The sequence below is a fragment of the Tachypleus tridentatus genome, chromosome 7 (assembly GCF_004210375.1).
Source record: "Tachypleus tridentatus isolate NWPU-2018 chromosome 7, ASM421037v1, whole genome shotgun sequence".
Classification (NCBI taxonomy): domain Eukaryota; kingdom Metazoa; phylum Arthropoda; class Merostomata; order Xiphosura; family Limulidae; genus Tachypleus; species Tachypleus tridentatus.
The window spans coordinates 180,878,304-180,895,899 of NC_134831.1; positions in this window are offsets into that span (position 1 = coordinate 180,878,304).

Consider the following 17,596-nt stretch of genomic DNA (forward strand, 5'->3'; position numbering starts at 1 on the left):
CTCTACTGCATTGTAAAATGGTTTTCAACCCAGGGCTAGAGACCAGTCTTAGTAACATCTACAATGTGATATGATAAATAGCACAGTACAGTTTAAAATCATATTTTCTGGTTTATTATTGTGTGCTTATATTTAATTGAGTTTATCACTTAATACTTTATACGTCAAAACTTGTGTTTAATGTTATTTATTTTTTTTTCTTTTAGATCTTATTTGTTTTCAACAATGAGTGCAAGACATTGCAAAAATGATCCAAACAGATTCTGTTACATATGTGGGGAATTAACTTTTGCTAAAGAATAGCCATATCAAGAAAATGTACAAGGCGTACTTTGTTTGTGACTTAGGAGACCAGGACAAGTCATGGGCTCCTCAAGTGTGTTGCCTTACATGTGTGGAGACATTGAGTGCCTGAGATGCAGGAAAAAATGTTCACATGAAGTTTGGTGTGCCAATGATTTGGCGTGAGCAGAAAGATCACTCTAATGATTGCTATTTCTGTCAGCAAGACTTTACAGGCTGTACTACAGCAAAGAAAAAGAAACGCATTGTTTACCCAAATTTGCAATCAGCAATGCGCCCAGTAGAACACTCAGAAAATTTACCTGTGCCCAAACCTCCAGATCAAGAAATGCAGAGTTCCAGCAGTGCAGATGAACATTCCAGTGGTGAATATGTGGAGCCCAATCATCCAGAAAGCGAGAATAAACCAATACCATTTTCTCAAGAGGCTCTAAATAACTTGTGCAGGGATCTCTATTTAACCAAAGACAAAAGTGAGTTTCTGGCATCAAGGTTTCAAGAACGTAATCTTCTTGAGAAAGGAGTGAAGATGACACTGTACAGGAAACGTACAGAGGATCTGCTTGCATTATTCACCATGAAGGATGACTTAAGGTTTTGTAATGACATCACTGAACTTTTTGAGCAACTGGAAATACCATATGATAACACCAACTGGCGACTTTGCATAGATGCATCCAAGGACAGCATCAAAGCTGTTCTGCTACACAATGGTAACACTCTACCTTCTGTTCCCATAGCTTATAGCACAACCATGAAAGAATCATATGAAAATCTGAAAGCAATTCTAGCAAGCATACAGTATGATGACCATAACTGACATATTTGTGCAGATTTCAAGGTTGTGGCCATGCTTACTGGCCTTCAGCTTGGCTATACTATATTTTGCTGCTTCCTGTGCTTATGGAACTCCAGAGCAAGAACTGAACATTATATACGCAAGGATTGGTCGATCCGAGATGAAATTGAGCAAGGAACACACAACATCATGCACAAATCACTTGTAAAAAGTGATAGAATTCTTTTACCACCTTTGCACATTAAACTTGGTTTGTTTAAGCAATTTGTGAAAGCCTTGGACAAGGAATCCTCCACATTTGCATATCTTGCAGAGAAGTTCCCTTCCCTGAGTCAAGCTAAAATTAAAGAAGGTATCTTCATAGGTCCCCAAATTCGAAAAATTGTACTTGATGAAACCTTCATCACACATCTCAAGAGAAAAGAGAAGTTTGCCTTTGAGTCATTCAAGAAAGTTTGTGATAACTTCCTGGGGAACCATCATTCAGAAGACTATGTGCAAGTTGTGAATGATCTGCTGAGTCATTATCATGATATTGGATGTAACATGTCTGTAAAAGTTCATGTGCTCCACTCTCATTTGGATTTTTTTGCGGAAAATCTTGGTGATGTGAGTGATGAACATGGCGAGAGATTCCATCGGGATATTTCAGTGATGGAGCGACGATTTAAAGGAAAATGGAACCCTGGCATGTTGGCAGACTACTGCTGGAGTATAAAAAAAGTAGATCACACTCCACACAAGAGGCTTAGAAGAACAAAAGTTGTTTAAACTGACAGGTGTGTGTTTTTAATTCATAATCAATAAATGTTTTATTATACCAACTAAATTTTTGTTTTGTTTTTTGTAACTTTCAGTATTTGCAATGTTGTGTTCAATACGCGATATTTTGCAGTATATTATAAAATATATGGTTCATGGTACAGGAAAACGGTGCCTAATTTGGTGGAATAAAGGTCAGATTCAGAATCAGGACAATTTTTTGACCCAGAAACAAGTCTTACTTAACTTGTACTTTTTTTGAACCTGAAATTTGTTGCACAGTGTTATTAATGTGTGGGTAGAATTCCTCGACACTGAACTAATTCCCTGAAAAGCTACATTTATTTTCAATACCCCAACGAGTTTCTCTTCTGAATAATTACACATTTATCCAGCGGGTCTTGATGTTATTGACGACCGTTATGACCTTTTTGTGTGAGACAACATAAAAGATAAGACATTCCTCAATAAGTCGACTTGCTGTTATAATCGAACTTTCGCGGCTCCCGGGATCGAGTCCGGTAAATGCTGAACGTTCCAAGATCTCAGTTGTGGTTCTTTCTCACTGATTTTCCCATTCCTTATTACAGCACTTCATATAACTTATTTCTACAACTGGGGAATTTTAAAATCTTTCAACCATTTCTGCCAGTTGTTTTAGTAGATTAGCGAAATTAGTGTTATTAATTCTTTCAAGGTTAAGAATGTTACCTGACTTGAGCGAAATATAAAAACTGTAGGTAAGTATACATATATACCAAACACACGTTTTGTTGTTAAATACCTGTATTGTTAGAAACACCGACCTCAAAACTATCACATTCTTACAAACACCTATTTAGAATGTATTATATGATTACAAAAATACGTCTTAACACCATCTGCTTTCAAACATACATCTTAAAACCATTATATACTTACAAACATACATTTTAAAACCATTACATACTTACAAACATACAACTTAAAACCATTATATACTTACAAACATACATTTTAAAACCATTATATACTTAAAAACATACATTTTAAAACTATTATATATTTACAAACATACATTTTAAAACAATTATATGCTTATAAACATACATCTTAAAACTATTATATACTTATAAACATACATTTTAAAACCATTATATACTTACAAACATACATTTTAAAACTATTATATATTTACAAACATACATTTTAAAACAATTATATGCTTATAAACATACATCTTAAAACTATTATATACTTATAAACATACATTTTAAAACCATTATATGCTTACAAACTACATTTTATGTAGTAAGTCCAAGGATTCATAGCTTACGTCCAGTTGTGTCTGTAGAGTAAATCCAAGGATTCATGGCTTACATCCAGTAGGATCTGAAGAGTAAATCCAAGAGTTCATGGCTTACGTCCGGTTGTGTCTATGTAGTAAGTTCAAGGATTCATAGCTTACGTCCAGTTGTGTCTGTAGAGTAAATCCAAGTGTTCATGGCTTACGTTCAGTTGTATCTATAGAGTAAATCCAAGAGTTCATGGCTTACGTTCAGTTGTATCTATAGAGTAAATCCAAGAGTTCATGGCTTACGTCTGGTTGTGTCTATGTAGTAAGTTCAAGGATTCATAGCTTACGCCCAGTTGTATCTGTAGATTAAATCCAAGGATTCATAGCTTACGTTCAGTTGTGTCTATGTAGTAAGTCCAAGGGTTCATGGCTTACGTCCAGTTGTAAAAACGTGCTTCGCACTTCGGGGCCATGGGTCGCTTTTAAGAATGGCGATCATTTTCCATTATTCAGATAGACAAGAGTATCCTGGAAGTTGGTCACAAGTGCTATTAACTAGCTGACTTCCTTCTCGTATTTTAATTAAATTAGAGACACCTGCACTCAGATAGTTTATTATGTATATTTGTGCCTGTCCAACAGTGGCACCGTGGCATGTCTGCGGAATCTCACCGCGAGCAACCGGGTTTCGATACCAATGGTTGACAGAGCAAAGATAGCACATTGTGTAGCTTTGTGCTTAATTCTAAACAAACAAATAGATTTTAGGACAAATATTCTAAATACAACAACTATGATTATCACTGTTTACTTATCAAGGCAACAGAATCACACAAATTCCACTTTTTAAAACATATTAAACAATAATAATATTGCTATATTCAAAGGCTTTCCTAAAACAGGTGAATGCAAACAAACACGTTATATTGTTGCAAATCAAAAAAATTTTCTCCTGACAAACAAGAGAGAAAAATTCAATTTAGCTCATAAAAACTCCGTATTAATTAGTTAAGGGTCAAATATAGCTTAGTAGTTGAAATACCTGCATTAATATTTTAACAAAGATATATTCAAATTTATTAATATTACCTCCCACCTTTGCTTCTCCAGGGGCATAGCAGTGTCTTTGCGGACTTACAACGCTAGAAACCGGATATAGATACAGGTGATGGGCAGAGCACAGGTAGCCCATTGCTTAGGGTTGTGCTTAAGTACAAACAAATAAACAAATTTTACCATCGCTAATTTTGAACTACTGACCTGTCAGCAGTATGTAATCATCGGACATCCACGCTAAGGGACTGACTATTAATCTTTTAATGTCCTCACCTACCCACCCACCCATACAACTTAACCATTTAAGTGTGCATATTTTTTCAGTATATTCTGGTTTACGTACGTATCTAATTAGATCTTGAAGATATTTTACAAAGCTCAAGACATCTATGGAAAAATTTTCAGCGTAAACCGAAGATTCAAATTATGCAAATAATTTAATATACTTTGCATATATAATAACGTCACGCTTCAAATATGGCCGCCGTACGGCAACGGGCGCCCTTAAGAAACCAGATGAAAAGTAGCCACTTGATACACTACAGGGTAAGAATGATATTTAAGATTTTCCCTTTACAACAGATTTACAAGCCCAAAATCCTAGGTTCGATTTCCAGCGGTGAACAGAACGCAGAATTAAGGTTTCTTGAATTTCATTTAAAATGAGGTAATCTAGTGATCAGTAAACAACACCAGTGAATAGAGTCTACCTATAGACTGTATTTATGTTCTCAAGAGGAAGAGCATTCTACGTGATATAGAAACTGATAACCAGGCCTGATATCCCCACCCGTGCCCAAATATCAGGCCTAGAGGTAGATAATTTGTAACAGGACAAGAAGATGATCTAACTGCTTAACTAACTTTTCTTAACGAAATAAGGGGACTGACCGTCACTTTATTAAAGCTCCCAAAGATGATGATGCTGTGTGTTTTCAGCGGTCTATCGAGGCTCGAACCTTGGACTTTTCGGCACGTAGCCTGTCCCATACTAACCACTTGTAAAATAAATTATCTTAAATGTTTGTATTATAGATCAAGCGCATATAATTCATATTCAGAGATAGCTACATAAAATAGCGAGAATTTGCGAGTGTCTTACCTGTTCTCCTGGCTTCTATAATTAGTCTCACCTGTAAACATCCTACATAAGTTTTCCCAAAATATACCGTCTTTCAATAATGTGCATAAGTGATTTACACATGAAATTGACCCATTTTGCACTTCAAACTGTTTCCGTAAGTATCTATTCTTAATCTAATAACAATGTAACGATATTGGATGAAAATATTTTAAACCTAACAATACTTATTGGATAACCTAACAACCTGGTAACCATGGTGATAGTACATTAAACACTACTTATTTGATAATATAACAGCCATCTAATGATATGAGATGATAACACATTAGGCTTAACATTATTTATCTGATAATCTAACAACAGTGTAATGGTAACACATTAAACCTAACAATATATATTGTGGAATCTAACCAAACTTGTACATTTGAGAAGAATATATAACAATACTCATATTGTGATTTATATAATGAACATATAATTTTGACCATAATAATATATCAGAGATAACTATACAATATTCAGTTTGGAACCTAGAAATGTGTAGAACTTGGATTGTAATACATCAGTGGCTACTCCAATTCATTACTGCGACTGTACTGATCTTAGCTGTGGCTAAACGCGTGGCCAAATTTCGAGTTTGTTTGGACACAAACAAACTTCATACATTCTTACAGTTGCACCATCACAAAGATTTCCCTGTGTACGTTCAGAAATATTCACCCTTTCTTGTTTATTTTGACAAAAAGACCCACTTAACATTTATAGGGGAGGTCGCTTAAGCAGTGTCAAGCGGCTTATTACAATGGGTTAGAAAGTTGTTTAAGCAAAGGCTAAAATTAGGGCGTTAAAGATAAATGGCACCCTGTTACGATACAGGGACTAAACTGTTCAACTTACGGGCTTTACCAAAAGTTAGGTTAGGGTATTACATTTACTGTTATATTTACTCATCTATAAGTCACTTATGAATGCTTTCTCTGTATTGTATTTCACGTGTTTTCGCGTTCTGTACCGGAAGTTCGTCCAACAGTTTCACTATCCACTTCCTAATATGGGGTAGTGTGTTTTAAAAAGAGGAAGGGAATTGATATTTTTCATTAAACTCTTTGTCTAGTGGTTTGAAACTTACACGTCAAAGATAGTTTTGCGTGATTATTGTTTTTTGTGGAGACGGTAGTGAGGGTTTGGTCTGTTTTGAATTTCGCCAAAAAACTACACAAGTCGTCACTAATTTAGCGATCAAAGACTGATGGGAAGGAAACGAGTCATTCCCACCCACTGCCAACTTTTGTACTACTCTTGTAATAACAAAGAGTGGTGTTGATCATCAGATTAAAATAATCCTATGGCTGAAAGAAAGCATGTTTGGTAGGATGGGATTCGAACCCGTGATACGCAGATTGCGAGTTGAGCGCCGTAAATATCTGGCCATGCCAGGATATTTCTAGGGAAAAACTTGCTCTTACCAGCGACCACCTACCCGGTTGGCACAGCGTATCTCTGTGGATTTAACAACGCTGGAAATCAGGTTTCGATACCCGTGGTGGGCAGAGCCCAGATAGCTCATTGTGTAGCTTTCTCCTTAAATACAAGCAAACCTTTCTAAGGAGTTAATTGATACTTTTCGAGGTGCAAGAAGCTTAGTGTCGTTTATTTAAGCAACTGTTGGATTTCTTCATCAACTAAACCACAAAATTACCTATGGGGTTTCGACATCAGCTGCCTTTTTAAACAAAATGTTTAAGACATTTGTGCTCAGAAATGTTTTTTGGTTACAGGATTCTTAATAACATATTATTCACACTAAAATACTTTACTAGTCACGCAAAAAATATACCAGTCACACAAAAATACAATACCAGACACACAAAAAATATCATAATAGCCACCTACAAAAATATACCAGTCACACAAAAATACTAGACACACTAAAATAGCATACTAGTCATGCAAAAAGTATACCAGTCACACAAACATACAACACTACAAACAAAAAATGCCATACTGATCACACAAAAATATCATTATAGTCACACCAAAATAACACACTAGTCACACAAAAAATATAATACTAGACACACATACACACACACAAAATATGATACTGGTAACACACACATATGTCATCAGTATTGTAGTTAATCCAATCTATAGTAACTATCTGTGTGTACTGTTTAACAATTCATCGGTTTATCCAAGTTGTTATTCTGTTTTCTTCAGTGAATTCTGTATGCATGAAGCTTATTTGTTTGCTTGTTGTTGTTTTTTTTAATTTCGCGCAAAGCTACACGAGGGCTATCTGCGCTAGCCGTCCCTAATTTAGTGGTGTAAGATTAGAGAGAAGGCAGCTAGTCATCACCACCCACTGTCAACTCTTGGGCTACTCTTTTACCAACGAATAGTGGGATTGACCGTAACATTATAACGCCCCCCACGGCTGGAAGGGTGAGCATTTTTTGGTGTGACGGGGATTCGAACCCGCGACCCTCAGATTACGAGCCGAGCATCTTAACCACCTGGCTATGCCAAGCCTATGTATGAAGCAATGAACCGACATCGAAGATGTTATTAATATAAAAATAGCCCAAACTTTAATGCTTAACTGAAACTACATGGTACAACTAAGTTACTGTTAACATTTCAAGGCCCAGCATGACCAGGCGCTTAAGGCGTTCGACTAGTAATATGAGGGTAGCGGGTTCGAATCCTCGTCGCACCAAACACGCTCGCCCTTTCAGCGGTGTGGGCATTATAAAGTAACGGTGAATCCAATTATTCGTTGGTAAAAGAGTAGCCCAAGAGTAGCTGGTGGATGGTGATGACTGACTGCCTTCCCTCTAGTCTTACACTACAAAATTAAGAGCGGCTAGCAAACAAGCAAACATAACACCCAATAAAAATTTACGTTTTTTTCATGGATTATTCGTCAGCACGAAATAACGTTGTAAAATACGAGAAAGAGAAATATGCATAAATAAATAAAAAGTATTCAATATATACTTCGAGGGTGGTGGATAATAAAAATAAAACAATATAAAAAATATAAGACACTTATCGCTGTTAATTAAAAATAACCAAATAAAAAAGCATGTTTCTGAAAACATAAATTCAGGTTTTGTATCCTTCAGGATACCCTTCAATTTCTGAAATATAATTTATTATCTACCCACACGAATACCAGTCGGGATTTCATTAACAAATTTCTCTCCAGATAAGGCTTTCTTTAACAAGATCCAGCCCGACATGGCCAGGAGGTTAGGGGGCACTTGACTCGTAATCTGAGGGTCGTGGATTCGAATCCCTGTCATACGAAACATGCTCGCCCTTTCAGCCGTGGGGGGCGTTATAAGTCACCGTTAATCCCATTATTCGTTGGTAAAATAATAGCCCAAGAGTTGGCGGTGGGTGGTAATGACTAGTTGCCTTCCCTCTGGTCTTACGCTGCTAAATTAAGGACAGCTAGCGCAGATAGCCCTCGTGCGGCTTTGCGCAAAATTCAAACCAAACTTAACAAGGTTTACTTAACAATGCGAAACGTCCCGCGTTTGTTTTAAACTCCCTCTGCGTTTTAAACTGTGTAACATTTGACTTTTTTTAATTTAAGAATGAAATAATTTTGATAAAATAACATCTTATTCCTTTTGCAAGAATACCAAAATGGAAATATTTATGTTTTATAAATATTTAGATTCTTCTGAAGTATGGTATTTTTCTGAAATAAATTTACTAATATGTTTGCTAATAGGTAACGCGCGATTATTTACATTTTTAACATAATATCTATTCTTAAACCTAAGTATTTTAATTCTTCAGTCCCCCGCTGGTACAGTGGTAAGTCTACGGATTTACAACGCTACAATCAGCGGGTTAGATTCTCCTTGGTGGACTCAGCAGATAGCCCAGTGTGGCTTTGCTATAAGAAACACATACACACTATTTCTTTAACATATATTTGTTTAGAAAAAAAATTAATAGTAGTAACATTACGTGAATTAAAACTAAGCCCAGAGCTTGTAAAAGAAATTCTTTTCCCAGCAGTGCCTGTAATTTATATATTGTATGCAATATAACCTTTCTTATGCCCCCCTCAGTGGCACAGCGGGATGTTTGCGGACTCACACCGCTAAAAACCGGGTTTTGATACCCGTGATGGGCATAACACGATAGCCCATTGTGTAGTTTTGTGATTAATTCTATAAACAACAAACCCTTTCTTATAAATATAATAATTTGGTCCAAGTACAATTTCCGGCTTAAGCAGGTTTTCCGGCTTAGATATAGTGAACATGCATTTCTTTAATTATATATAATGTTTGTGCGGAATGTTATACTTGATTGACTCAAGGGAAGTAAAATGTTTGTGAATAAAGTTATTGCACTGTTTATACTATATTTATTAGAATAAGAACAAAAATAAACATTCAAAATACACATAAGTACATTAAACCTTAATCAAATTTATTTGAAGAAACTGTCCAATTTTAACTGTTTTGTTTTTTTAATGGGCTTTCTCATGCGGTTAAAAGAGAACACCAATTCTACAACCTTTTCATGAAGTTCATTTTTCCCCTTCATTTTTGCATACAATTTGATAGTGTTAATAAAACCTAACACTTGTGATGAAGTATGAATTTCTATTTCCTCACTATCTTTACTATTTTGTTCATCTTCTGAATCTCTCACACTGTTACCATATTGCGATTCTATTATAGACTTTAAATCAATTTCATCAGTTTCTGTTAAAACATTCTTGTCAACGTTCACAAAACTTTTCACGTTCACAGAATCATCTGCATCAATCTTCTCAATCAGAGGTTGGATCTCACTAGAGTCATCTTAACAAACAACTTCTTCACAATCTCCGCCATTCTCAAGAATAAATCCACAGTTTTAAAAACACTTTATTACATATTTGATTGAATGACTTAAAAATGCAATTGCATCTAACACATCAATTTTAGATGCTCTCTTACAGTCGTCCATGTTTACAATAATGTGCTGAAGCATCAGTTTTCTGTATTTCAATTTTATACACTGTATAATTCCATTATCTAGTGGCTGTAGAACTGATGTTGTACATGGAGATAGAAAGACTAAACGAACATTTGAAAGTTGAACTTCTGGGTGACAAGTTACACTATCTAGGAAAAGTAGAATATTCCTATTTTCTTGTTCCATTCTTTTGTTTAATTTGTTCAGAAATTCCTCGAATATAACACTTGTTATCCACACTTTATTATTCTCTTTCTATTCCACAGAAAGTTGATTCTTCCTTAAATTTTTGAAACAGCACGGATTTTCATTTTTACCTATTACCCATAGTTTCTCTAGTTTTCCTGGCCTGGCATGGCCAAGCGCGTAAGGCGTGCGACTCGTAATCCGAGGGTCGCGCCCGCGTCGCGCTAAACATGCTCTCCCTCCCAGCCGTGGGGGCGTATAATGTGACGGTCAATCCCACTATTCGTTGATAAAAGAGTAGACCAAGAGTTGGCGGTGGGCGGTGATGACTAGCTGCCTTCCCTCTAGTCTTACACTGCTAAATTAGGGACGGCTAGCACAGATAGCCCTCGTGTAGCTTTGTGCGAAATTCCAAAACAAACAAACTCTAGTTTTCCATCAGCAAATGCGACCATAAGTACAGCCAATAGCGACCTCTGGAATAATGACGGCAGAACAAAGAACAGAATATATTTAACCAATACTTACTGTAACAAAATGTCCGAGAATGTATTAATATTTAAACAAATTATTAATTAAACAATAACTTATTAATATTTAAAGAAATTATTAATTAAATAATAATTTAATATTTAATCAAAATCATTTTTCCACCTTACTCAAGTTCTAATTCTACTTGTTGATAGATGAGGAAGGTGAAAGATAGTTTTCTGTCCATGTTACGCAGATTCCGACATATAGAGGGCCTTTTATAAGAGAAATCTTAAGATAATGCTGCAAAATGTTAATATTTCCGCCTTATGCAGTTTCCGGCTTAGACAACTTTTTCTGTATAATGAAAGCCCCCCGCTAGTACATCGGTATGTCTTCGTAGCTAAAACGCTAAAATCAGGGGTTCGATTCCCCTCGGTGGGTTCAGCAGATAGCCCGATGCGGCTGTACCAGTGGGAAACAAATCAATACCATGAAACATGTCAAAAACGATTCATAGCATCTGTCTTGCGCACTATGTCTCGCACTAGGCACGCTCGTTTTTAAATAGGGGACTTGATTAATTCTATCACCTATCTGTGTTTTGCTAACCATTATAACCACCCCCACGGCTGAAAGGGCAATCATGTTTGGTTTGACTGGGACAGATTACGAGTCGAGTGCCTTATCCACCCGGCCATGGTGGGTTCAATTGGAAGAGTTATAAAATGTCTTTAAGATATTATTATATTGTTTCAACGATTACTCTGAGGGCTTACAACGTAATGTATAACCTTGCGCTCAACAACAACATATATATATATATATATGTGACCAGGTAGAGATCAACCTATGGCCATCTTAACGACATAAACACAGTTGACCGATTATGCCTGCCTAAAGGTACCAAACGTAACTACGTAAACTTACATGTTTAACTTGAGTATCTGCGTCCCTTTGGATATTTGATAATTTACAGGTCCCAAAACTAATAAGAATGTTTGTAGCAACGAGATGCCAACCATAAATCTTCAACTTCAGAATCCAGACACGCTAACCACTAAATCGTATCCGAAACGGATTGGGCTTTATTATTATTAGCTGAAGAACCAACGTCAACGGAGTTTAATGTAATTAGAATGAGGAATTATATGGCAATTCTGTTGTCTGAGAAGTATAGATTTGGGACACACCTTATATAACAGTTAGATAGGAAATATTTCTATTTCTAATAACTCGTTCACCACACATCTTTGGAAAAATAGCTCATTTAATCTGCTAAGAATTATTCCCATTTAGAGAAACCGTAATTAACAGGCTAATCTAAGAATTTTAACGGAACATTTAAAAAAAAACGGTCAAGTCCCACTATTCGATCAGATAGGAGAAGTCCAAGAGTTAGTTGTGATAATTGTTGACTACCTGATTTCATTACAGTTTATCATTTCAGAATTATGAACGGTTATCCGAAGGTATATAGCACTTTGTGGCACTTTGCGCGAAAATTCTGCAGCAAACAAGCTTAACAAACGTATGTGCCACTTAACCATAACTCTTACATGGTCGTAAAAAAACCCATTAAAGTTTCTCATTAATTATTTATTATCGAATTATCGAATGAAAATAGTCTTTGTTCTCTACATTTTACACCAATTGGTTGTCTACCGTTACACGTGACAGTGCTTCTCGAGTGCTCCCTAATTTTTTTAAGCCTAATCTCGTCAGGAGTTCTTAAGTTAAAGGTCGAAAACATCGCTGCAGAGGTACTACCCAACGTGTGACCTAGGTCAGAGGAGTCATAGAAATTATCTTTCCTGTTATTCACAATTAAGACTAGTTATTTTTATTCAATGTTGAAGGATTTCAGCAGTTGGTGTTACTACATAATAGCAGGTTTTTTTAACACAATAACGTTTGGTTTGTTTGTTTATTTCGATTTTTCATGCAAAGCTACGCGAGGGCTTTCTGCGCTAGCCATCCATAATTTAACAGTGTAAGACTAGAGGGAAGGCAACTAGTCATCACCACCCACCTTCAACTCCTGGGCTTTTACCAGCGAATAGTGGGATTGACCGTCACATTATAACGCCCACACAGTTGAAAGGGCGAACATGTTTGGTGCGACGGGGATTCGAACCCGCGACCCTCAATTTTCGAGTCGAACGCCCTAACCCATCTGGCCATGCTGGACCGTGTTCATTAGATGTTTTCGAATTTCTAAACTCGTGTTTCTCAAGAGCCATAAAACCTTTTATTATTACTTAGCCCTATAATTACCAAGTGAATGTTTTCCATTTTTGAAACTCGTCTTTTATTTTTCCAAACTATTTATACACAGAGTTGCTTCCAGATTCATGACACTGATGGTCACTGTTCACCCTGTAACAAATCACAAATCAACTTCACAAAAATTAAAGTCACTAGCACCTATTAACCCCAAAAATCATTCTTAAGGTTTCCAATATATAAAATGAGTAATTTTACTACCTCCCCTTTTATCAGTTTGTTATACCCAGGTTGGTATAGTCACAACTATAACACATGTAGGCCTCACCAGTAGTAAACGGTTTAGAAATAAATCGATAATTCGATAGCTAATACTGAAATATATTTTAAAATATAAACTGTTTAAGAAACAACTCGTTTTACAACTTACGCAGACTTTAGACGTTTTTCTAGTGAAACCAGAATTTCTGAGGGTGGGGGTCTGCTAGTTAGGGGAGTCAAAACTTTCGGAACAGAACGTGCGATACTCTGCCACGAACTTCAGTCGCACACACGGGCTGTCCTTTACAATAAAACACACGCTTCTTGAGTTTCGAAAGTTCAGTAGTTTTGAAGTAATATATGCATGTTTTATTTTAAAGTTTGCCACCAGGGCACGTTAAATCCCTTCGTGAAAATCCTCAGTTCAAGTTGGTTATATTCTGATGTTTTTCCAGTGTAGTCTGCAATATACATTTCGGCGGTTTAAATGGCGTAATATGTACTATATATTTTGGCGTATTAAATGACGTAATGCCTACCTCCTCATTATCTTTCACGTGACTTTGGGCGTGGCTAAGCTCTTAGATTAAGGGCCCTAAGATCCCATATTCGCGACCCGTCCAACAAAAAATAAATATGATTTCTTCTTTGAGTGTGTGTGTTTCATAATAATGATGGTCAAATATAAGCACTCAATCCGACTAAACACTACAAAGTCGATAATTCGATAGCTAACGACAACATCACTAACCCTAAATCTGACGTAAAAAGAGTTAATCAACATTAGTATAAAAATTACGATATAACTATGTTCTGTTTTACAACGCAAAGAAGATTGAACACTCAAACTTTCTTTATGACGTTGCCTACTGATTTGCGTTGCGAACTATGAAGTGGAAGGTCCAAGTTTCGATCCAGGATGCTTCGTCGAACACGCTCTGTAGTTTCAGTTGAGGGAGTGCTACAGACGTGTCGGTCAAGGCTAAGGTGGTAGTTTATTGTTTGAGCCAACATGGTCCTCGGAGTGAACTGTCGACTGGTGGGTAACAGATTAAATATCTGCTATCATTAAATATTTACCTTTTCTAAGGTCTCTCGGTTCAAAATTAGGTATTCTTTGCGCAAATAGCACTAAGTTTTGAAAGAAACACAACATCTTTCCGCACTACAATTTGAAGTGAAACTGTGCACCCGATTTACCGTGGTCACAGAATATATTTTTCTAATTATTTGTTAACTAGTTAAAAATAACCTATCCCCCTGTTCCTCTTAACTCGTATAACTCGTAACTTTAGTTTAAAATACTCCTATATATGTATACATACATCGCATAAAGCTACACAATGGATTATATATGTTCTCTGTGACCGCAGGTATCGAAACCCGGTTTTTAGAGTTATAACCTCAAGCACTTACCTCTGAACAACCGAAAACTACGTGTTACCCAAGAACCACTTACCTTAGCCATCTCAAAACACACCGCCAACTCTTGGGCTATTCTCACCTGGTCAAATTATCAGACTTGACCGTCAACCTGATAATACATCTATGGTTATTTTCTTACTTATGGTAACAGGCATGACGTAAACGATAGATCCATGGTTCGGCATGATAACCAATGGGCCACGCTCGACCCCCTATATTGAACGGACATAAAACAGGAAGCTCATATGAGAGAAATAAAAAGAAAAATTACTTTCGCGTCTGAAAGAGAAAAGCCGGAAATGTATAAAAGCGGTTATCAAGTGAACTGAAAATAAAACTTGAAGAAAAAAAAAACGTTTTAGATTTTTAGATATATATGGATGCTTTTATTCCTGGGCTGGCTTATACTCCTTTAAAAATATACATAATAGACTAAGTTAACTAGAACGATAAATAGGTAAATAAATAAACCGTGTGTTTAGTAGAAGGCTTTGTAGGAGAAGAAGCCTAAACGTCAGTCTCTGTCATCACTCTAACAGATTTGCGCCGCCCCTGGGTGGCCTGGCTCATCGGCAAAGTTCTGTGTGTGGGGGGGTAATCACTTCCCTTCTCAGCGGGACACGCGAATAAGGTTCCGTGTCGGTATATTAGGTGAACACCGCACTACCGCTAGCCCTCTAAACACATGGGCGGGCGGTGGTACTTTATTGTTTAACCCAACACGTCTCTTGATCGCTGGAGTGGACTGTCGGTTGGTGGGAACCGGATTAACTGCCGACCATTTATTTATACACGTACGATTAACTGAGTTAATTCGCAAATCGGATGATCGGTGTATAATAGATCTGACAAATTCCCTTCTGTTCGTGCCTCGCCCACCCCTACCATCATCACCACATTTCCGTTGAACTAGATGTGCGTCCATAGATTTACGATACGTGTGTACTGTCTTGAAAGGATTTAGACTATCTGTTTATCCATCTATATCTTTGTCTGTTTGTCTTTTATCGGTCCATCTATAATATATAATAATAAACAATTTTTAACTATATTTTACTGGTTTTATATTATTATGGTAGTATGAGGTTTAATTGGAACATCCCTACTGTTCGACAAACGTACATGATTGAATACTGCTTTTCCTGAACTATTATTGACAATTCGTATACAAGAAATTTGTTTGTACATGTTTAAAATACAGAACTGCTGCTTGTATAACATTCTCTTAACGTGTTTTATAAGTATGCCGTCTATGTGGTGTACACATGTCTGTTATGATCATACGGGTGACAACACTACAACAACGTAGGGTAACCCTCATTACGCTTATAATTTAAAGACAGCGAAAGCTACATTACATGTATCATATGTTGATGATATAACCGTTAACTACGTGGATTTTTATGCTTCAAATAGCCTCCTTTACGTGTTCTATGTCCACTAAGTAAACTTCAATACGTGTTCTATGTCCACCAAGTAAACTTCAATACATGTCCTAGGTCCACTGTGTGACCTTCGTTACGTGTTCTATGTCCCCTGTGTAACCTTCTTTACGTGTTCTATGCCAACTTAGTAAACTTCAATACGTGTTCTATGTCCCCTGTGTAACCTTCTTTACGTGTTCTATGCCAACTTAGTAAACTTCAATACGTGTTCTATGTCCACTGTGTAACCTTCTTTACGTGTTCTATGTCCACTGTGTAACCTTTGTTACGTACTTACACGTGTAAAGTATATTATAAGAAACCGATTTCAAATTAAAACTCCTAACTGAACATTTCGTTAGCTTATTGTTCTGAACATTTGAAACTGAAATCAAAATCTGAAGGTTTTTAATGTTTTTCTTCAAGATTTGATTCGAAGGCTAGTCACTAATCTGTTTATATCCAAAGTTTTATGTTATTCACGTAAAATATACTTACACTACAATAATTAAAGTCGTTTACCACCACCAGGACATGAGACCAAGATTTAGTTTGCAAGCAAAGAATGTCCTATCGATGGTAAAATAAAGATTAAAAAACAATAGCATACTTTAGTTCAGCATTGAAAGCTGTGAATGTTTTACTTACTGTTAAGCCGAAAGACGCATAATAATTTATCTGCTTTGAGTTATATGAAACCCCGAATGTTAACATTACAACTAACACGTTTATTATTGAGCCATCAGGAGATAGTTTTTGTTTGTTGTTAAGCGCGAAACTACACAATAAGTTGTCTGTGCTGTGTTTACTACAGGTTTCGAAACCCGATATTTAGCCATTATACTGAGACACTTGGGGAAGCACCAGAGGTCAGTTGTAAGTGAAAAACATTCATAATATATTTTTATTACATAGTAGTGTATTTTACGATTGTAACGTAGGTGGTTAAGAAGTTCGACTCGTAATCTGAGGTGGCGAGTTCGAATCGCCGTTGCACCAAACATGTTCGCCCTTTCAACTGTGGGGGCGTTATAATGTTACGGTTGATCCCACTATTCGTTGGTAAAAGAGTAACCCAAGAGTTAGCTGTGGATGGTAATGACTAGCTACCTTCCCTCTAGTGTTACACTGCTAAATTATAGACGCCTAACGCAGATAGCCCTTGTGTATCTTTGCACGAAATTCAAATTAGACCAAACCAAACAAAATTTGTCAGTTTATATATTCATATTATTTAAACACAAGACAATAAAATATTTTAAAATATTCTGTATAATATTCGACAATGTAATGAAACATGATAAGATGTATTACTTTAGACTTGAGGGGGG